General features: G+C 50.8%; 1 pseudogene; it reads right to left on the bottom strand.

Moving 5' to 3' along the window:
• Positions 1-513: 513 nt before the first annotated feature.
• LOC123350598 lies at positions 514-23,377 on the bottom strand (annotated as a pseudogene).
• Between the last annotated feature and the right edge of the window lie 446 nt (positions 23,378-23,823).

Raw genomic sequence — 23,823 nt, 5'->3', positions numbered from 1 at the left:
TGCATAGGTGCCGACTCTGTGGCTGCTCCCGGGCTGGAGCACTCATGGGTAAAAATTGGTGGGTGCTCTGCACCCACCGTCAGCTCCCTGCCCCCCCCCAGCTCACCTCCACCTCCTCCCCTGAGCACATCTTCCCCACTTCTCCTCCCAGCGCCTGCCAACGCATAATAGCTGTTTTGCAGGCTAACAAGCTGTGGGAGGGAGGTGGGAGGAGCGGGAACATGGGGCGCTCAGGGGAGGAGGCAGGGAAGAGGTGGGGATGGGGCGGGAAGGAGTCCAATAGGGACAGGGAGGGGGCGGAGTTGGGGAAGGGGTTGGAATGGGATGTGGGGCAGGGGCGAGGCAGGGGTGGAGTCAGGGTGGACCCAGGGGGCACGAGCATCCACCGGTGCCAGGAGAAGTTGGCACCTATGCGTGTGTGTGCAATGGAAGTGAGTCAGTGCCACTGCGAGACCCTTCCCCTCTGCATCCCCCAACCGATGTGTAATGAATTTCCTACATTTAACAGTTCTGTTAACGCAGTTCCCTCCAATTAGCACATTCTGATTTAACAGGGGATTGGTTTAAAGCATTATCATGAATTGCTGAGGTTCTCCTTTGAGTTTGGGGTCGGGAGGAAACATCTGATGTGTCGCCATTTCCCCACTTTCCCATTAGAGCAAGGTTCTTTCCCAAGTGTCAGCATTTGGGTCTGATTCACACAACGTATTTCCTGTCCCTGGTATGCATGGGAGAAGAGTCAGCTCCAGAGACCTCTCTTGGTATTTTTCTTTCATGAATCGCTTTGCCCATGGGAGGAGTTCGGCAGGTGGGTTTCAGACATGGGGGTTTGGGCTGTTCTTTTTCCCCTTCTGTCTGGGGGGTGTTTCCGATTGTTGATGCTCCTGCTGTGTTTTATCCCCTGTCCTCCGTTTTGTGGAGAAGAGCTTTTGGAAATATTCTCCCACAGATGGCCTTGCCCTGTTTTTTTCCACTTCCTTGTCTGCAGGAGCTGGGTGCTGTCTGGGCGATGGGGCTGTTTTACCTATGGCAGGTCCTGTGCTGTTTTCTGCCCCTTCCCTGTCATTCGGGGCAGGGGTCTGTGCAGGGGCTCTGGAATCTGCCTGACTATCAGACCCACTAACTCCTAATTTCTGGGGGAAATCCCAGTCACTGGGGGGGCAGATGCTGAGGGGCTTCCCCTGGTCCTTCCCCGCAGCATGACCAGCGCTGAGGAATGGGAACAATTTCTCAGAACCTTCCACAGGAATCTCCAGGATAAGGGTCATTGAATTGACACTATAAAATGAGAGACTCTCCCTTTCTAGATCCAGATACACCCCAACCACTGTCAGCCTCGCACCCAAGTTCTGGATCACAGTGTTGGCCTCCCCGGGGTGATACAGCCCCTCAGATCTCCCCAGAGCCCAGCACCCCTCCTCAGGGAGTCTCTCCAGTCTCTCCTGTCTCACTCTGCCCCTCACAGACTCACTCAGCACTCCCAGCTCCCAGTCCAGGCTGTTCCCCACCTCCACCTCCCAGTACCCGCGGCAAGTCCCTCTCTCCTTATCATGATCTTTCCTGGACACAAACCCCTCCCTCCCCACAGCAACCAGGGCTTCAGAAGGGGTAGCTGACTCTAGGGTGGCAGGGTCCTGTTGGATTCCTCGGCCATCCTTAGAGATGGTGAGCTCGGGGTGTTTGCAATCTGGATCCAGGTTGACAGGAACTGGGGAGAGAAACCAGAATATCCCCATTAGCCATGGGTCAGTCGGGGACCCCACGATCTGACAGGAGAGAGATTCCAGCCAGCACAGCTGGAGTGAAGGACAGGCTAAGGGTTGGAGTGGCTAGTGGAACTGGCACAGCTAGCCTGGATCCAGCCTTGGGTTCCAGGGAGATCCAGGGCTGTGACTGGGCCTGACCCCTGAGCTGGTGGTGAGGTGGGGAGAGCTGGAGTCGGGGATTGGACTTCCTGTATACTCTCACTTCCCCCTGTACAGGATCTGTCCCTGAGAGGGGCTAAGGCTCCTGGGCAAAGTTCCTGCTAAGCTATGCGGCTGCGCAACAGGTGATCAAGGGCTGCACAGGTAGGGAAAGGCACCTCTCCCCTGGCCCAGCTCAAACCCAGAGCTGCCACAGGCCAGGAGAGGCACCTCTCCCCCAGCCCAGCCCCAGAACTTCCATGGCCTGGGAGAGGCGCTTCTCCCCTTGCCGGGAGCTGCTGGGGCAAGAGAGGTCTGGGGGGAGTCCTCTCTCCCTGCTGCAGCCCCAGGGCATCCTGCATCCCAAACCCCTCATCCCCAGCCCCACCTAGAGCCCACACCCCCAGCCAGAGCCTTCACTCCCACCCCTCACCCTCCCCCTGCAACCCAACCCTCTGCCCCAGCAATGAGCCCCATCCCACACTCCAAACCCCTGGGCCCCACCTCCTCCAGACATCACCTCCATATCGGTGCACATAACAAAATTGATTCTGCACATGGATCTAAAACATCAGAGGGAACATTGCTCCTGGGGGCCCATGGATTGTGTCCAGGGGGCTGAAGACTCTGCAGGCTACAGAAGGAGGGCTGAGTGGGGCTGTAGGGGAAGCTGAAAGGTTAGGGATCATCACTGATGGGTCAGATCATTACTGACAGGCCAATGGAGATGTGGGGGTGGGGATCAGGACTAAGGGTAGATTGGGAGGGAACTGCCCAGGGGTGAGACTTACAGCTCAGAGCGGCGTGTTCAGGGCCCATACATAGCATCCAGGCCCATGGCTCTGCAGCCAGCACCTGCCCTGCCCTGCCTGCCCCCCCCCCCCCAACTCTGACAGCTCAGCGACATCACGGTGATACTACTAACCCCAGCACAGAATCAGCTCAGCCCCACTCACCCATGTAGCTCCGAGCCCTCCTGAAATCTGCAAGGGAAGAGGAACAAATATGGTCAGGGGCATGGCAAATGCAGGGAACTCGCTCCCATAGGAGATGCCATTGGGGGGGGGGGGTGTCATTGGCAGATATCAAGAAAACATGCAATGTGAAATGTAACACGATAACACATTCTCTTACCTAGCTCTCTCACCGCTTTGTCTGAAATAGAAAGAGACAGTGTTATTCCCTGTCATTTAGGCAGAGGACTCAGTTCTGGGTGCTGCTCTGTGACAATGTGATCACTTTATACATTGTTTATGCTGCCTCACTGCCGAAGGAGAAATGTCCCAGTTCACCCCAGGTACCAGAGATTTCTGGTAATTGCAATGCCTGTCTCTCAGGGATGTCTTTATATTGTATCTTAGTATCAGGGACTGGAGCAAATGTTGTTCTCAGTGATGCTGCTGTAAATCCAAAATAACTGCGTGTGTTTCACTGGAACAAATCTGGATTTACACCCATGTCACTCAGAGGAGAACTCAGGCCTGTAAGAAGCTGTTGTTTGGCTGTGGTGGCCCCCAGCAGACTGGGGATTTTAAAGACAGACTGACAGGATAAAATTCCTGGGTCGGATTTGCAAAGCATCCCACGTTGATGGAAGGTGTGTGTCTGGAGCACTCTATGGCTCTGAGCATGCAGAAGATTTGAGCTTAGAGCTGGGATATGGACTTGGCAACAAAGCATGGAAACGTGAGCAACATTGTGGGAAATGGCCTAGAAGTGCCTACACTGCAACAGTTGTCTACAGAAAGCGGATGCCCCCTCCTGCTACATGGTAACAATGTGATTGGCATTGGATGGTAAAAGCCAGGTGACACCTGTCTGTCTAACCTCGGGTGGCCATATTTCCCCAAGGGAAGACAGGACACCGTGTGGGCCCGGCCCAAGGCCCTCTTCCCACAGGACAGGCCTCAGCTGCTTGCCTGAGGCATCCATCCCCCCTAAGACTGTCACCGTTCGCTCAAAACCTGTCTGGCCCCTGCTTGAGGCTGGCGCTGGTCACTTTGAACCTTACTTACCCCCCATGCACTGGAACCCTTCCCCCCCCCCTCCAGCCCAGCCTCCCTCTGCTCGGGGCTGGCATCTCTGTTTGCCCACACACACGTTCCTCTGCACCGCACCCCACTTTTCTGACAAAAGTGGGCATTTGCCCCGTTGCTCTTCCCAACTGATCAAGTTTTCAAGAGCAAATGGGACAAATGCCTTATTTTGCCAAAAAAGTTGGGTTGGCTGGGACAGGGCTTAACAAAGGGATTGTCCTAGCCAAAATGGGATGTATGGTCACCCTAGTCTAACCAGGCACAAGGGCTGGTAACTCTGTGTCTGCTGCAGAGCTCACAGTGCTGCCATGGGACTGGAGTGACTAATGTGACTCAGATTCAGCATGGGTCATTGTTCCAAACATAGGGTACATCTGCACTGCAGCTGGGAGTGAGCTTCCCAGTTTTGGCAGGCAGACACATGCTAGTTCAATTCAAGCTAGTGAGCTAAAAGCATCTGGATATCTGGGGGTAGCTCAGGTGGTACCTTGGGTTAGTACAAATCTGCCCAGACCCTCTGGTTACACTGAACCACTGCACCTGCTATCCACAACCACACTGCTACTGTTAGCATTACCTCAAGCAGAACTAGCGTGTGTCTGGCTACCCAAGCTGGGAAGGTCGCTCCCAGCTGCATTCAGGGCGTATTTAGGGGGCAGCAACCCAGGCGACCACTTGAGGTGCTGGGATTGGAGGAGGGGCACCAAGTCTAGCGTGTTGTTTTTGTTGTTAGCAACAAAAGGGAAAATAGAATGTTCGAAGTAACATGTTTCAGGTATTCCATATGAGGATTCATTTTTCACTAACCTACTAGAATGTTCTAGACCTTTGTAGAATCTTGTGGAACCTTCCAGACTTTCTGAGAACTACATTTTCCTTGAACCTTCTAGAATGTTGTCAGCCATGCCCTCACAGATATAGAAGGATGGTGTCACCAGTCAGTCAGTGAGCTATAAGAACGAACTAAAGTGAAATGGGAGCCCAGCTGTGATATTGTGAACCTTGTTGTATTGTGTACTTGTGAAAGTGTACTTGAAGAGGTAAATATTGACTAATGAAGGACATATTTAAGGAGACACCAGAGATATCTATCAAATCCCTATGTACACAACAATATAAAATAAATACTTCTTTTGCCATGCTTAACATGTAATGTTTGAAGACTTTCTAAGCTCTGGTCTACACTACAGAGTTAGGTCGAATTTAGCTGCGTTAGGTTGACTTTAAAATGGATGCATCCACACAACCAACCCCATTCCGTCAACTTAAAGGGCTCTTAAAATCTACTTCCGACTTCTGTACTCTCCCTAATACTGTCTGTCTTCCCCCATAGAAAATAAAAGATGCCCCCGAAGAAGCCTTCAGGAGCTTAGTATAGGAAGCAAAAATCTCAGTTGCAATCTAGTTTGCAGTAAGGGACAAATTTGATTGGAAAATATCTGAAACAGAACAACATAGACTGGGCTTTAGGCACTGCAGAAGAAATTGAGGTGTGAAGTGTAAATGATGGAAATCCTATTTCTAAGGAATTATCAGATTTATCTGAAGACAAAGAATGGAAATGTGAGGAAAGTGATGGAGAATTGGCCTGTTTTCCTGGCAGCATAAAGGAGAGTGATGATAAAGAAGAATGTGGCTTGAATGAAAAGGAGAGTAATGACAAAGAAAAATCTGATTTACATGAAAAGGAGAGTGTCGGAGAAAAACCCTTCTGCTATGTGGAGCCAGCAGCAACCAGAGCCGTTCAGTATCTAGGGGTTCCTTTTCAACAATACAAAACAGAACCAGCCAAGTCCCCACCCAGTAACCTAGGAAAATTACACACCACCCCGGGTGCTTCTGAGAGGCAATACCTCCCCACTCTGAAGCAGAGTCTGAGTCTAGAAAATAAACTTTTAATGAAAGGAGGGAAGTCACCTGACATTAATTAGGGAAAATGCACAAACACGATTCATAACCATAAAACTGTGAGCAGGACACCCGTCCCAGAGTATGTGGGGCAGTGCCTTCTGCCTCACGTTCTTGAGTTCTACAACCAAAAGTTTTTTTTCTGTGCCCTCCTCTGCTCCCTCACCATATGCCACTTAAAGTTGTTGTCCTTGGTCAGTGAAGACCCAGGGTTCAGAGGTGCACCTATGTGAGTTCACCTCCCACCTGAGGAAGAAGGCACCTTACTTTCTCCACCCTCTGAGCACTTGCTCTGGCTGGCTGCCCTTTCAGCTATCTGCTCACCAGTGGCTGCCCATCAGTCATCTTCTATTGCCACCTCTTTGCTGTGACTGCTGCAGGTCAGTTGCTTAATGATTTTTAGCTCTTAGCAAGCAGGGCAGAAACCACCACAACTGATTTCAACCCTGATTGAGCATTTAAAATAACAAAGAGGCTCCTAATGGAGCCTATTTAATTATTTATTTGAATAGTGGGGAGGAATAGGTTAAATCAGACTGGAGACCCATAGAGAGAGTCAACACCTTCTGGTTGGGACCCCTCTTCCCACCCCTCTTATTTTCACAGGGCTCTGATATTGAAGCCCCTGGCTTAACGAGGTCCTTTCAGCTGAGGGTGAGCCCTTCATTTGGGACAGGTTAAGCACAGTTCTGCTCCCCTTTATTAATACAATAATGACAACAACATTGGTAACAGCATTCCACTACCTCTGCATTCTGTACTAAAGTGATTTGTAACCCATCACCAGCCAACGTTGATCACTTTGAGTAACACAGCTCTATCTGGTGGATATCTAGGCAGGGTAGGTATGTTCATGTAAATACAGTTTGCTCCTGAAGTCTCTCCCCCTCCCAGCTAGCTATCAGGGGAGAGCTCATTCAGACCGTACTTACATGAAGAAGAATCTGCCTCGCATGATGACAGAAACAGCAGTGAGAAAAACTGCACACCACAAATCGATATATCTGATTCTAATTTATGGACAGCAATCCTAAACTCTGCCAATATGGATCGTACAATTTGAATGGGCCGGGCAAAATCAAGGATATGACATACCCGGTAAATGAGCAAAAGTGACATATCTCAAAGTCACACTGCAAAAGAGTGCCTGAGAATGGTGAGAAACTGAATCGGTGTTGGCTACTTTACTCAAAATCAACTGACAAAGTGTTCTGGTTTTGTTGCAATATATTTGACAAGAATGCCAAATTGTTGCTTGCACTTTCTGGGTACAACTACTGGCATAACGTAGTTGATGCTCTGAAGCAACATGAAAAGTCACCTGACCATTTTACATCCTACTCCAAATGGATGGAGGTCAAGTCCAGGCTCAAGCTGAATAAATAAACTGAACTTAACAGAAATGTCCTTGTTTTGGTAGAGCTCCTTGGGAAATACGGCGATGTTATGCATAAGCACCTATGTCGAGTAGTTTGTAAAGAAGCTATGGACCATTACTGTAGCAAAACCATCCAAAACAAATTCATTGATCTTATGGCAAGGAAGGTGCTTGATAACATGCAAAGTACTACTCTGTAATAATAGACTGCACTTCCGACTTCAGTCACAGTGAAAAGATGTCATTTACAGTAAGATTTGTTGACAATAAGGATGGCTGTAAATAAGTAAAGGAACACTGTTTGTCTGTGGAGGACACTATTGGAAAAGGCCTAACAGAACTGTTTATGAATATTTTGAATGAGAATAAAATAAAGCTTTGGGACTGCCATAGCCAAGGCTACAACAATGGTGCAAACATGAAGGGAAGAAACAGCTGTGTCCAAGCAAGGATTATTGCACTAAATCCAAAAGCTGTCTTCCTGCCTTCTGCGTGCTATTTCCTCAACCTGGTTGTGTAAGATGCAGTAAGATTCACTCTCTCTCTTTGGAGTACTGCAAAAGATATACATCCTCTTTTCAACATCAAGTATCAGATAGAAGATCTTCACGGACAATGTTACAAATCTGACCATGAAGCTGCTAAGTGACACTCACTGGGAGAGCTGCATTGACAGCATAAGGCCAGTGAGGTACCAAGGAACTGAGATTTACAACACCCTCCTGGAACTGGCATAGTTGGGTAAAACTGAGGTCAGAATTCAACGAGAGATGCAAAACCTGCCAAACCATATCACTGACTTCACATTTCTGGTCTCAATTGTGGTTTGACACAATATCCTGTTCCAAGTAAACATTGTAAGCAAGGCATTACAAACTCAGTTGATGGACAATGCAACCACTACCACTTTGATGAGAAGCTGCCTTGATTTCATTGTGACCTAGAGAGAAAACGGATTTGAAGATGCCATCACTGCTGCCAAAGAAATGGTGGTAAACTTAGGAGTTGAGACTGTCTTCAAGGAAACTCGTATTCATCAGAAGAAGAGAGAGTTTGGTTATGATGGCAGAGATGAGATAATAGAAAGATTGGAAGAAAAATTCCGGAGGTAGATTTTTTGATCGCTTGTTGACACTGCTTGAATGTCCATTGAAGAAATATTCAAACAAATGAAGCACCACAAAAAGACCTGGGAGGTTTTGTATGTGACTTTAGTAAGCTGCTGATAGACAGGAAAATACTCTTGAACAATTGCTCAGACTTTCACCGGACACTGACACACGGGGAATGTTCGGACGTCAATGATAAAGACCTCTATGTTGAATTGGACTATATCCATTACATTTTGCCAGGTGGAAAGCACTCACCACTCCAAGCTCTCCAATTCATTCATGATGCAGAGCTGAAGGACACTTTTCCTAATTTGTGGATAGCTTTGGGGATTCTGCTCACGCTGACGGTCACAGTTGTGAGTGGTGAACGTAGCTTTTCCTTCCCTGAGGCACCATTTGGTCTGGCCCTGGTTGCAGTGTAGATGTACCCAATGAGTTAAGGGTCTCAGAACTGACAGGACATGGCAGACAAATCTGTTGTTAATGAACAACAGACAAGGTCCCAGATTAGCCCCTAAACAGAGCCCACAAATTGCCCCTGGGGCAGCACCCAAAGCTGCTGGCATTGCCAGGAATGAGGGGAGGGAGCATCACACCCGAACACGTATCACATAGAGAGAGGCCTGCACGGCTGCAGCCTGTCACCCAGCCTCACACCTCCTATTTCTGGGTCGTACAATCCCTTTGTGGTGAAGATTTGCAAAAGTGTGTAACTCCAAGGTTAGTGGTTGGCAGCAGAAGCTTAGCTGGGGAAAGGCTCCATGGGAATGTGTAGCACTGGATTTAGAATCCACCCCTGGAGACATGAGGTCAGGTGCTGTCTCGGCTCCTAGTGGAACAATGTGGTTGGTGGGGGTCATCAGTGTGCATCTCACAAAGCCCATATAGAGCATAGCAGGGTTTGGAGTTTCTGTTCATTCGAGGCCCAGATCTAGACTATGAGGGGGGAAACAGGACAGGGCTGAGGAGCCAAGGGCTGGAATAGTCAGGAAGCTGTGGGTGGGGACTGAGGGAAGCCAACAGAGCTGGGGCTGAGGGAGGAAGTCAGGGCTGGGATAGCAGGGGACTGCAGTCAGTGGTGGTGTTTTTGCCGTGGGGACCCCCTGCACATCTCAGTTCCAGGTCCCTACCAGTGACCTGGCATGCGTGGTGTGTGCGAGGTCATGCTGTGCGGAGGACACCATTCAGAGCCCTGGGCAGCACTGAGCAAGACCGAGCAGCTGACGCCTGGTGGGCCAGATCTGGCTTTCAGAGGGCCCCTTGCAGCCTTGGGGTTCCCTGCACTTGTACAGCTTGCAGGTGCCTAACGCCACCATTAGCTGCAGGTCAGGATTGAGGGCACTGGCAAAGCTATCTGGGAGGCAGACCATGGCTGAGATAGCAGGGGACTGCTGGTGGTGTGACTGAGGGGCACCGTCAGAGCTGTAGGTGTGGGAGGCCAGGATTGTATAGCAGTGGGCTGCAGGTAGTCATGGAGGAGAACTGACAGAGCTGTGTGTATGCAGGGATTTTGCAGGTCAGAACTGAGATGTATCCATAGAATTGCATGACATTTGCCCAGACCCTGACTAAGTCCCACCATTTCATATACACTAAATTCACTGTCTGTTGCTAAGGACAATACTGAAATTTGAGCTGCAACCTCTGGAGTGTTTGTTTATTTCCAGGGCAGGGGGAGATGATCATGAAGGTGATTGAAGTCCATACATTGTGTGTGTAGGTCATGGGCAGTGGATGGAGTCCCACTTTGGGGAGGCTAGCCCCTGGCTCCGCCCCTTCTGCCTGCGCCCCCCTGGTGGCCAGAGCCCTCAGCCCCCCCGCTCCTCCCCCTCAGCTGGAGGAGCCCCGGGCAAGCCTCAGCCAAGTCCAGGGAGATTACTGAGGAACCCAGGAAGCTGAATAGCACATATTGCTTCCTGAGCCACCCCTGCATGGGGCATAATAAAGGAAAAACTTCACCCCAAACCCCACAATGTGCAGAGCCTCCCCTGGCCTATTATACCTGCTGCCCATGATACTGGAAGTGATTTTTTCTATCTTGTCATGGTGTGAAAGCACAAACACACGTTTACTAGGGATTATCCAAGTACCTGATTCCAAGGCATTCCTCACATTCTCTGAAATGGGGAAGAGAAAAGGGTTAGAAACAGAGACGTGCTGTGTGACCCATAATGACTGGGGTTAGTTACAGACACCCCACAGCCACACTCCCAGCCCTAGTGCAGGAGCCAGCAGCTTTGATAGAAGCAGGGCTGGCGGTTAGGTTAGGAGCCCTGGGATTTGCAAAGCATCTCACCTTGATGGAAAATGTGGGTCTGGATCCCGATACAGCTCTGACATTCTCAACCCTTCCGTCTAAGGGGAATTCCTTTTCTGTGTTACTAACAGTCCTTTGGAGCACCAAAGCTGCGCACTCCAGGTATGAGTAGGGCAGAGGTTCTCAAACTGTGGGTCAGGACCCCAAAGTGGAGCATGACCCTGTTTTCACGGCGTCACCAGAGCTGGCATTAGACTTGCTGGGGCTGGGGCTGAAGCCAAAGCCTGAGCCCCACTGCCCAGGGCTGAAGCCTAAGCACAAGGACTTCAGTCCTTGGTGTGGCTGATGGTTACAGGTCCCTTGCTTTGGGCTTCAGCTTTGACCCTCCTGCCTCTGCCCTGAACAGTGGGGCCTGGGCTTTGGCTCTGATCCCCCCAGCCAGGGTGGTGGGGCTCGTGAGGACTCAGGCTTCAATCCATCCCCTCCCCCCTCCACCTGGGGTCATGTAGTAAATTTTATTGTCAGAAGGAGGTCATGGCACAATGAAGTTTGAGAACCCCTGAACTAGGGGACAGCCGGACCTGGAGGAGATTGGAGCTCAGAGCTGGGATCTGGCCTTAAGACAAAACATAAAAACATGAGCCTGAGTCTGGTCTCTTGCTCATCTCCACGTTCTGAGAAATGGCCCAGAACAACCTGCACTACTGCAGTCATCTGTGCAAAGTGGCTGGGCCCCTCTTACTGTATCAGAACACGTGTTTGGCATTAGCTTGTCACAGGCCAGGTGACACCTGTCTGTCTATCCAGGCATGAGGGCAGGTAACCCTGTGTCTGCTGCAGAGAGCTCACACTGCTACGGTGGGACTGGGGTGACTCTAATGTGATTCTGATTTTCTCCGAACTGTTCACTCAGCCCTGCCCTGTGGCATTGGTGCCTCTGAATCTACTCAGCACCATGTGTGGCTGGGAGCCTCTGCCGGGGCTCCAATGGGAAGGTGGATGAACTTACCAATTGTCTTAAGCAGGTCATCTCGCTCTGGGAAGAGAAGAAAAGAAAAGGAGACCATCATGGGTTTAGCAAGGGTTGTTCCAAGAACAGTAACTTGGGGTTGTCTTTGGGTGCATCTACACTGCAGCTGGGACTGAGTTCCCAGTCTGGGCAGGCAGACAAGTACTATCTCTGCTTGACCCAGTGTGCTAAAAGCAGCAGGGTAGGCAGGAGGAGCATGTGCAGCCACTTGGGGTAGCAGCTGAAATGCAAACCCACTCAGACCCCCTGGGTATGTACTCAAGTGGCTACCCTGAGCCACTTCCCCTGGTACCCCAGCCACGCTGCTATTGTTAGTGCACTAGCTCAAACACAGCTAGCATGTGTCTGGCTACCCACGCTGGGAATCTCACTCCCATTTGAAGTGTAGACGTACCCAATAAGCCAAGGATCTCAGAACTGACAGGACACATCAGACAAAACTGTTGTTAATGAACAACAGAGAAGGTCCCAAATCAGCCCCTAAACAGAGCCCACAAATTGCCATGGTGGGTAGCACCCCCAGTGATGTCACTGCAAGGAATGAGGGGAGGGAGTTTCACACCAGAACATCTATCACATAGAGAGAGGCCTGCACTGCTGCAGCCTGTCACCCACCTCGGACCTCCTATTTCTGTGCCGGGCAACCCCTTTGAGGTGCTGATTTGCACAAGTGTGTAACTCTAGGGTTAGTGGTTGGCAGGAGCTTAGCTGGGGAACTGCTCTGTGGGGCCGTGTGGCAGTGGATTTACTGTCCACCTCTGAGTCAGTATGTGGAGTCAGGTCCTGTCTTGGTTCCTAATAGAATAATGTGGGTGGTGGGCCCCATCAGAGTGCACTTCACACAGCTCATACAGTGGATAGTAGGGGTTGGAGTCTCTGTTTATTCGCAGCCCAGGCCTAGACTAGCAAGGAAGGGGGCAGAGGACAGGACTGAGGTACCCAGGGCTGGGATAGCATAGCAGTTGTGGGTGGGGATTCAGAGACACTGGCAGTTCTGTCAGGAGCTAAGGGCTGGAATAGCAGGAGGCTGCAGCTGGGCACTGAAAGGCACTGGCAGAGTGGTGTGCATGCAGGGAGCCCAGCATCGAAATAGCAGGGATTTTGCAGGTCAGAATCAAGATGTAGCCACAGAGCTTCATGGAGGAAGTTTGCCCAGCCCCTCACTAAGGGCTTGACTACACAGCCTCGTAGTTTGGCCTACGTGCAGGGGCTCCAGACCGGAACTGCGGGACCAGCGGACCCTCCGCAGGCACATCTGTGGGAGGTCCACTGGAGCCGCGTGCTGCCGTGCTCGGGGCGGCGAAATGGCTAGAGCCGTCCCTGCCTACGTGACTGTAATTTGCAGCACACACCAAAATGCTGCACTGTAATAGCTCCGTGTGGATGCTGGTGGTACATACTAAATGGTACTTAGTTCACACTGACATAGTCTTCTTCAAACACGACCCTGTTCATGCGAACTAGGAACCTTTTAGTTCACACCAGAGCATCCACATGGGGTGGTTACAGTGCAGCTCTTTGGTGTGTGTTGTTTTTCACATCCCTGAACCTTTGGGCAGTGTAGACATAGCCTGAGCCTCGCCATTCCAGACGCATTAAATTCACTCTTTGTTGTTAAGAATGTGGGCTCCAAAATCTGAAGTGTTTGTTTATTTCCAGGGTAGGGGGAGATGATCAGGAAGGTGACTGAAGTGTGTACATTGTATGTGGTCATAGGTGCCAACTCTGTGGGTGCTCCAGGCCTCCACAGGGTAAAATTAGTGGGTGCAGAGCACCCTCTAGCAGCCAAGATCCCGCTTCTGCATCCCTCCCCACCGCCCCTCTCACCTGCTGGTGGCCCCACTTACCAACTCCTTCCCTGCCCTCCCAGCACTTCCAGAGCACAGCGAACAGCTGATTTGTGGCATTCAGGAAGCTCCAGGAGGAAGTGAGAGGAGTGGGGACTTGGTGCACTAGGGGAAGGAGGAAGGGAAGAGGCAGAGTGGGGGCTTGTGGAAAGGAGCGTGGTGGGGGCAGAGCGGGGGCAGGGACTTGGCGGAAAGATTGGAATGGGGGCGGGGGGCAGATGGATCAGGGGTGGGAAGAGGCAGGGGTTTGGAGGAAGGAGTGGAGTGAGCTGGGGTCCAGCGCGGACGGGGGTGGTCGAGCACCCCATGGCTAGAGGGGAAGTCGGCACCTAGGTATGTGTTGATATTTCTATCTCATTATTGTATGAAATCACAAACACACATTTACTAGGGTTTAGCCAAGTACCTGCTTCCTGGGTCTTCTTCTCAGTCTCTGAAATGGGGAAGAGAAAAGCATTAGACCCAGAGACTGCACACTCCCTAGTGACGGGTTAGTCACAGACACCCCATGCCCACACTCCCAGCCCCAATGCAGGAGCCGGCAGGTTTGACAGGAGCAGGGCTGGTGGTCAGTGATATGCACCAACTCACAGGAGACCTGAGGGAGTCTCTCACTCCTTAGCCCTCGTCTACACACACATTTGCATCAATTTAACTAATTAGGTTTCAAAACACACCTTGAATTAAACTAGGACAGGTCTGTGTGTAGCACAGGCCTGGGGCTGGTGCAGCAGGGCTAGTAGAACCAATTGGGATGGGGTCAGTTACTCCACAGCGACCCCTGTAGCTGGTTACAGAACAGCACTGGTTGCTGGGGGAGCCCCATCCAGCCCTCCCCAGCTGGAGGAATGGTGGCCACAAGGGCGCATGGCAGAAGGCAAAGGAGGTGAAAGAGGGGGAGCCTCAGGGCTCTTCCACGCTGTGATTGCCCTAAGAACCCCAGTCACCGTGCTGGCATGTTCTCTGCACCTTTCATGTATACTTCCATGTGTGTTTGTGCACTGCCCAGCAGAATGGGTCAGCACCACTCAGCACCATCACAATGCAAACCAATATCATTATTAAATATAGAAAAGTTCACAGTGGAATAAATTAGACGTGTGGACTTTTTTAAAAAAGGTGCTGATGTGTCTTTTACCACAGCACAAGAGAGTAAATGTCATAGATTCATAGAGTTTCAGGCCAGAAGGGACCATTAGGTCATCTTCTCTAATCATCTGCAGAGCACAGGCCAGAGAATCTCACAAAGTCCCTCCTTCATTTAGCCCAATAACGTAGATTTAGCTACAGCAGCTTTCAGAAAGGTGCCCAGTCTGGATCTGATGCCATCAAAAGATGGAGAATTCCCCACTGGTCTTGGGAGCTTGTGCCAGGAGTTAATCACCCTCCCTGTGTCCTGTGCATTCGACAGTCACAGGGATGGAATCATCTCACAGAGAGTCATTGACCTTGCAGTGTATTTACCTTTAAGGAGAATAGAACCACCGAGCAATTGTCCATGGTTAGTAGGACAGAATCTGACCCAGATTTGTTACTGCAGGCCTGTGTCCCTGCCCCACCCATATGCAGGGAATCTCATAAGCACAGACTCTTGGGTATCTGCTGTAAAATACACATTTGCCAACCTGTTATCATCAGGGTGTATGAGAATGTGGGGGAATGAGGAAGCACTAGGCAGAAACCTCCCAGTTCCATCTCTTTCATTGCACTGAGCCACAGATAACACCAAGCATCACAGAGCTCAGACATCTCAACAGTCAGAGCAAGGGCTAGAGCAGGAGACCTACCATGGAAGAACAGAGCCTCCTCTTTAGAGCGTTTCTTCTGAGAGGCCTTTTGCTTTGCTGTAAGACAAAGAATCAGACATTGCAGTGAGACAGGGAAGGAAGGGGAAACACTGAGCAATACGCTAATACAGGTGGAGGTGGGGACCCTAGTGTGTTTGTTAGTTTGGTTTATTTCCTAAAACCAACCAAAGGTCAATATCTGAACAATAAGATACTCCCATGCCCCAGCCCAGTGTCCTCTAGGGCCAGGCTCTAAACATGCAAATAACACATTCCCATTACCTGTGTATCCAAAATATGCACAAGCTCCAGCAGCAATGAGAACCAGAGTGAACAGTATCCAGAATGCAGCCAGCCAGGGAGAAACCCGGGGGAAGATGTCACCTGGCAAACAGAGAGCACAGAGTGTGAGGAGCACGGTCCCATTCTGGAACTGGAGAATGGGGTTTGCCACTTGGGTTGACAGCTGAGTCCTGGATCAGGAAGCCCAGAAATCCATGGGAATGAAGGAAACATCCCCTCCACACTCAAATCACAGCCACATATGGAGCCATTGAAACCGGAGAAGCCAGAGCAGCAACAGTTCCAAGAACCAGGACTCTGCTCTGCCCAAATCCCTCCCACTGCTACAAGCCAACAGCCAGCGGCTCCATGTCCAGCCTGCCCAGCCCTGCCTGCACCAGCTGGCTGCTCAGATAGTCACTGTCACACAGCTCCCAGTTCTCAGTCACCACGTCCAGTCCAGATAAGTTCAGCAGAGAACATTTTTTCCTAGCTGGCCCCAGTGTGTTATGAGTTGATGGGTTCATAGATGTTAAGGCCAGAAGGAGCCATTATGACCATCTAGTCAGACCTCCTGTATAACCCAGGCCAGAGACCCTCCCACACTGATCCCTGAATTCAGCCCAGAACTTCTGGTCCAGCCACAGCGGATCTTATAGAAAGAGAGACCCAGTTTGGGTTTAAAGATTCCAAGTAAGGGATAATCCATTACATCTCTAGGTCACTTGTTCCAATGGTTAATTCCCCTCACTGTTAAAAATGTTCACCTTATTTCTAGTCTGAATTTGTCTAGCTTCAACTTCCAGCCATCAGACCTATCGACTGTCAGAAATCTTCCCCCTGTGTAGGTACTTACAGACTGTGATCAAGTCACCTTTTAACCTTTGCTTGAATAAGCTCTATAACTTGAGCTCCTATGATTCTGATTATGAGGCAGGTTTCCAGACTTCGGATTGTTCTTGTGGTTATTTTCTGAGCAATTTACAATTTGTCAGCTTCCGATATGAAAGTGTGGGCATGAAGCATGGCGCGCACTCACCGCTGCAGCGCCTTCTGCTGGTTGGTATTGGTGGTCTTCCATCTTCAGAGCACCTCCTGCTGGCCAGTGTCTCCCTTGCTGCTGCCTGCTCCTCCCCTTATCTCCATCACTCTTTAGTTCAGGCCCCATGTCCCTACAGCCTGGCCCCTGGCAGTACCACACACTCAGGGTCCTCCCCTCCCTGGGGAATCCCAATCCCCTAATCCCACTTTGTCTCAGTGACCCACTGCCAGTCTTCATCTAGTCCCTTCCCTCAGGGACAAACTGCAGTCTGAAGTGGCCAATCATCATTGGCAGGGGGGTGTTGGACCTGCTGCCTTTTCCTGGCCTGGCTGTACCACTGCAGCCTCAGTACCCCAACAGGTCCTTTTAGCTTGGCCTCAGCCTGGAGACTCGCCTGGCCAGAGTTCCCCAGTTCCACCTGTCCTTCCCCAGCACTGCTCTGTTTGGGATACCCTTGTCTAGCCAGCAGCTAGGTCCTTCCCACTCCACCAGTGGAGTGAGACTCCCCCTACCTAGCACCCAGCCCTTTTATCAGGGCCAGCTGGACCCTAATTGGGTGTGGCCACATCTGCGGTTGCCTACCCAATCAGCCTCCCTCAGCTGCTTTCAGCCCCAGCCCTGGATTTTAACCCTTTTTGAGCCAGAGCAGGGTGACCGCCCCGCTACAGGACACCAGAACTAGACACAGTATCCAGTCCTGCTCTGACTAACACCATGCATAGAGGTAATGTCACCTACTTTCCCCTGCTAGCTATTCTCATTCATACATACAAGGATTGTGTTCACCATCTTAGCTCTAGCATCGGTCTGGGAGCTCACGTTCAAGTCCTTTTCAGAGTCACTGCTTTCCAGGATATAGTCTCCCATCCTGTAAGTGTCACCTGTATTATTTGTTCATAGATGTGTGACCTGGCATTTGACCATGTTGAAATACTTGTTTGACAAAATAGGAATTTTCACTCAGGCCATTGCACTGGTCCTGTGGCTCCATGACACCGTGTTGTTGGTGTGAACCCATCTTTCCAAGCAATCCACATCAGTCTGTAGTACTGACCTGTCCCCATCATTATGTACCACTTCACCAGTTTTGGGATCATCTGCATATTTTACCAGCAATGATTTGATAAAGCTATTGAATAGCATTGGCCCAGAACAGATCCCTGTGGAACCTCACTAGAAACATCCACATTGAAAGATGATTCGTCATTACAATTACTTTGAGATCTATCAGTTAGCCACTTTTTAATCCATTTAATATGGGCTACCTCGATTTTGTACAGTGCTAATTTTTGTTATCAGAGTTTCATGCAGAACTTGTTATGTAAAGCCTCTGCTCAAATGCAATTGTAAGATCTGTAACTTGTATCATTAAGTTCTGCAACCTTTTTGCAGACTTTGTAACTTCAGTTATTGTTTTAGCATAGCCTTTTAAGTTTTGTAACCTTTGCAAGCTCTATTGCCTTTTCAGGTTGCCACTTGTATGAACTTCCAAGCTTTGTAATATCCCATCCCTCAGAGAGAGTGTGCACGAGGGAGTGTGAATAAGGGAGTGTATGTGAGACTGGGCGGAGAGGAACTGCAAGGAGAGAGAAGCCCGGACACAGGAGACAAGAGCCAGGTGTGTCTGATATAATCTGCCCTGAGAAGGCAGTCAAGAAGTGCTGTAAAGAAAAGAAGAACCTGTATGCATGAAAGGAACTGGTCTGGGAATGCTTCTCGGTGATGGACACAGAAAGGAAACTCAGTGTACGTGACAGGAGCCGCCCAGTTCCAAAATAAGAGGAAGAAGGCATGCACACAAGCCCCTGCTTCTTGACCCTCTCAGCAGCCTGGATTCGGGACCGCAGACAGACACACCAGATCTACCATGCTTCGGCTACTCGGCCTCCATGCTGTCTCCGGTAACTCTCTGCCTGTGTAAGTGTGTGGGTGCATGAGGATATGAATGCAGTGAATGTGTGTGTGTATGAATAAGTTCCATCTCTTTTCTATCTGATCTAACAGCAGCATTGTAATAAAACTAATACAAGTGTGAACCTGGGTTGGTTTTTAGGGGTACCTAGGTAACAGAACTAAGCCAATGCTCTTACAGAATCTGAGTCCTAGTCTACACTACAAAGTTAGATTGGGTTAATTACATTGTTAAGGTCTGTGAAAAATTTCTCTCCCTGTGCAATGTATTTAAGCCAAACTAAGCTCCTGTGTAGACACAAGGTCGATGGAAGAGTTTTTCTATCAACCAAGCTACCGCCTCACAGAGAGGTGGATTTATTACAGCCACAGAAGGGCCCCTTCTACCACTGTATTGAGTGTTTACCCTACCACATTGCTGCTGTAGCATTTCTAGTATAGACACACCCTGAATCTATGTCAGCACAGTTACCTTTATCAACCAAATGTGCCAACTCCTCCAAGAATGATATTGAGTTCATTTTACAAGACTCAGCCCAGAACTTGACAGGCAGTTTGTCCAGATCACAGAAATCTCCATCATTAATAGCCCCACAAATCAGGTTAGAACATTTCCTCTCTCAGTACCAGAAATAGGCTCTAGCTGAGTGCAGTTCTCAAGTGACTCAGGCCCCACATTCCCATGTAAGCCTTGCTGGAGCCCTAGCTATAACTAAAAGGCTGTGAACCAGAGTAGACTGGGCCTTGGAAAAATAACAGCGCACCAAGTAAGCACATTCCTGACTGGAGAGGATGGTGCAATGATACAACAGATCTCTGAAGTAACTATGTAAACACGTTCCTAAGAGATGGCACAGGAAAACACTGACCTCTTGTAGGATAACGATGGGATGACAGGATAATGAATAAGGGTTGGTCACTAGCCATGTCTGGAGTGTTTGTAGGAGAAGTCATAGAAGGGGCATCTTTGTACTAGTCTCAGGGACAGCATCCTGGTGAACTGACTGAGCAGGTATCATGTCACAAGCACACACGTTTTAGTGTAACTGTAGCTCCTATGAGCCAATAGTACCAACTTTTCTTGACCATAAACCTGGCTGAGCACCTTCAACACCGAACGGAGCCTGTGATCTTTCGGATGAATAACACTGACGTCTGAGCAATTGATATGCTGCTCCAACTTAAGAGCATCCGTGGAACTTCAACAACAGCAACACTGGCAGCAATAACAACTTAGCAGCCTTCACAACACTGGGCAGTACTAACAACAACAACCCATTCTGCATGGAGGGCTGGGAAGGAACTCACCTGAGAGGTGAATGGCAGATCTCTGCTCAGTCTTTAACAGGCCATTCCGCACTATGCAGCCGATGTCTCCATTGTCCTCCCCTTCTGTGACAGTGACGTGACTCACAACAGTATACAGGTTCTCCCTGTCCTGAATTACGTTGGTCACAATCTCTATCGACAGGTTCTGCCCATTCTTTCCAACCCACCGGAGTTCGGGTTTGGGGAACCAGCCTGCGGATCTACAGGCCAGACCAATCCCATGGCCCTGGGGGCCCAGCACATCAATGAACACAGGAGCCACAGCTGCAGGGAGAGACAGAGAGTGTGTGTATCAGGAAATTGTGTCTTTGGTTGCACCATGTGATTCCCCAACTACTGCTGGGTAGAGGGGGTTGTGGCTGGAAAACTCCATTCCCTTATGTGCAAAGCCTCCCTGGGATCCCTCATCCTGACGACTGGAGAAATTAAATAATGCCATCTTGCATTTCCACAGAGCACTGTACCGTGAAATCTCGCTGAGGAATGTACAGGGTGAAACTGCTACACAGAGATCACTGCACCAGCTGCTGAAATGCAGCTACATCTGGGATGGAGCCCAGCAACTGTCAGAATCACTTCACTTCAGTACAGAGGAGGAAGTGGGGGATGGTGAAACTGCCTACATCACTGCTACGACTCCTCCTGTGCCACCCTCCTAATACTGTCCCCTCTGGTGTCCTTCTCCTGCACTGCTAATGGTGCCCCAGGCCAAGCCACCCCTCCTGCTTAGATTTCTCTCTCCCTGTGCTGCACACAACCACCCTCCCCTCCTTTAAATCTCTCCCTAAAAGCACATGTCTCCTGCGGAGCCTTTGGACTAGGAGCCACCAAAGATGAGAGATGATTTAAAACAACCTCAATATTCTGCATTATCACAGGAGGGCCCCTAACGGGGGGGGCTTGATGTTTCTGAACTGTATTGTCTGGGGCTACGTTACTCAGTGAGCTCAATGGGCAGAGACCATCCCTTCCACTGCCCCTGTGCAGCACTGAACGCGGGGTCACTTCCAGGGAATAACAAACAATATCCCAGCCCTAGGACACTGCAGGGAGAGTTTTAGGGAGGCCGAATATAATTGTCACCTGAGCTGGGATTTGGGCAGAACATGGGGGTAAAGGTCTCACTCCCTCAAACAGCACCACCATGAACATGAGACCTGAGGACTGTAGATTTACATCTCATTGAAATGAGGCCATTTAATGCAGCATTGACCCTGCTTGTACCACAGTGGGGTCAGTGCTGACTGCAAGAAGAAAGTGCCCCCTACTGAGTCCTGCACACAGCTCCCTGCAGCACAGGACCCTAGGTGCCATGCTGGGCTCAGTGTTGGGGTGCCCCAGGGGTACAGGATGCTCTGGCTGCCCAGGCTGAGCATCCTCTAGTGCTGCATCTCACCTGCAACCTGTAGCTCAATGGTGGCTTCCTGGGTCCAGCCTGGGTTCCTCACAAGGCACTGGTATTTCCCATCATCTGACACTTGGAGCCGTTTCAGCTTCAGGGAGACGTTCCCACTGCTGAAATCCTGCAGGAACAGCTCCGTTCGGGTCTGGTAACCCTCCCCCGGCAGGTCCTGGGAACCCTCATCCAAGTACTTGTGAACCGGGATAAATCCTGATCCAGTTTTCCTCCACTGCACTTCCATGCTGGGCAGCCGGGACGCGGGTGAGAGCTGGCAGGGTAACACCACATCCCGGCCAACTACCCCCACCACGGGGTGCGGGGAGCCAGCCAGGGAGAACTGCTCTGCAATAGACAACCCCAGGAGCAGAGTGAGTGAGAGGAACGAGGAGAGGGCATCACTGAGCCAGGGCCCAGCCGTACAAACACAAAGTAAGTCAGAGGAGAGGGCGTCACCGAGCTAAACAGAATTCCCTCAGCCATGCACAGCTTGTAGCAGAAGGTTCCCAAGGTTGAGCCATGTGTAGCTCAATTAAGTTACTCTCAGTGTGGACGCAGGGCAGTGCAGCCAGACCACAGCTGGCACAAGCTGGTCCTCCAGTGCTGTCCTACAATCCCCTGGAAACTCCTCCAAAGGTGCCTGTCTTGCAATCTACCTACACTCTGTTGGCAAGGGATGGCTCCATCTAGAAGCCACCTGCCAGTTTATAGCACCCTGCACAGCCCCATGGCACCCAGTTACAAGCTCTTTCCAGTGTGAGCAACTTCTTTGATGGACCGGTTTCAGATCTATGTAGCTCCACAATGGCTGCTGAGAGGCCACCTCAGAGGGCTTCTGCCTGGCCTGAGGGTATCGGGTCTTTGATGGCCCTTTGGACCGTCGCACGTCCCTTCTATGGGTTCAATACCCCAAACAGAAACTGGCTTAGAGGGGGAATCACCCTTCTGGAGATTGGTGTCTGGGGGAAATTAAGCATCTGAAGGTGATTTACGTGATGTCTGCACCATAGTTGTGTCTGAAACAGTGGTGCCCAAACTTCTCCTGTTGTGTCCCCACTACCAATAATAGAATCTCTTCACACCACCCTCCATTACTGCACAGCCAAGACTTTCTCAGCTTGGGCTGATGGGGCAGCTGGGAGCAGAACTGGGGGTAGGGATGGAGCTGGGGCTAGAGGTGAAACTGGCCTGAGCTTGGAGAGGGAATGACAGGAGAGTCGGGCTGGAGGCAGAGCAGGGGGCAGAGTGGAGCTGGGGCTGGGGCTGAAGCTCGGCTACAGCTGGGGCCTGGAGCTGTGGCTTTGTTCAAAGCTGCACTGGGAGCATAGTGGAGATGCGGCTGGGGCTGGAGCTTGGCTAGGGCTGGGGGCTGGAGCTGTGGCTGGGGTCAGAGCTGTGTTGGGGGTGGAGCGGAGCTGTGGCTGGTGTTGGAGCTGGGCTGGGAGCAGAGCTGGGCTGGGAGCAGAGCAGGGAGCATAGTGGAACTGTAGCTGGGGCTGGGGCCTGAACTTTTCTGAGGGCAGAGCAGGACTGGGTGGCACTCCCTCCCCATCCCCCATGGGGTCCGGCCTGAGCCCCGCTGCCCCCCCGAATGTTCCTCCGTGCTCCCCTAGAGGACCGTGCCCCACAGTTTGGGAATGACTGGTCTGAAGGGTCTCCACACTCGTCTGTCCCACCATGGGTCAACTGTACAGCAATTGGTGCCAAGCTGCATCACCTGACACTCACTGTGTGGCTTCAGGGGGAGGGATGAGGGTGAGATTTTGAAAGCCACCAAAGAGATTTTCATACTAAGTGTTGCCAGCTCTTGGGCTACTATGTGTGTTTCATAAACCCCAGCTCCTGGAGGCACGTGATTCTGTGAGAATCTCAGCTTTCATGTAAAACAAAAGTCCGTTTCTAGCTCTAGTGGTTGCAGAGAAAAGCTTGAAAATGTGACCAGAGTGTGACCAAAGGCTCAAAAAAGCAAGAGAAATAAGAACCTAGGGAGGAGTCACTGGGCCTCTGATGCTCCTACCCAGCCCAGCAGGGGGCAGTGTACATGGGGGACAGGGAGGGCAATAATTGGGATTCAAACGTTTTTACCAGAGAGAGAACACGGCACCAGGAGGAGGATCCCCAGGCTGCACACACAGCGCCACCACCATGTTGCCATGGAGACACCCTGGACAGGGACCTGTAAGGAGAGAGCAGGGATGGTTAACACTCCCCAGACTGCGTGAGGGGTCGGCACTGCAGGGAACATGCCCCATCCATCGTCTGATCTGATCCACTCTGCTCCCAGGCAGAGCAGCTTCCCAGGGACAGGAGAGGATTTCACCCCACCCAGGATGCTCTGCTGCCTGCCCAGGCCTGGCAATAGGAATTTCCACCGCCTGGCAGTGCCGTGTATCCACCCCCATTTCCTCCCCTTGTCGGGTCTCTGACCATCCATTGGTGCAGGTGCCCCCCCAATTCCAGTGCAGAGGAAGCCTGCAGCGGAGCAGGGCCACTTCTGAGCTAACCCCAGTATTACCCACACCACTATCTCCCCTGCAGAAGGGGCTTGGCTGTACCTACCTCCAGCTGGGACAACACAGCCAATGCGTGACCTGGGGCTCT

The sequence above is a fragment of the Mauremys mutica genome, chromosome 15, assembly GCF_020497125.1.
Source record: "Mauremys mutica isolate MM-2020 ecotype Southern chromosome 15, ASM2049712v1, whole genome shotgun sequence".
Lineage (NCBI taxonomy): Eukaryota > Metazoa > Chordata > Testudines > Geoemydidae > Mauremys > Mauremys mutica.
The sequence above is the reverse complement of the archived record's forward strand: the minus strand, read 5'-3'. Positions and strand labels throughout refer to the sequence as shown.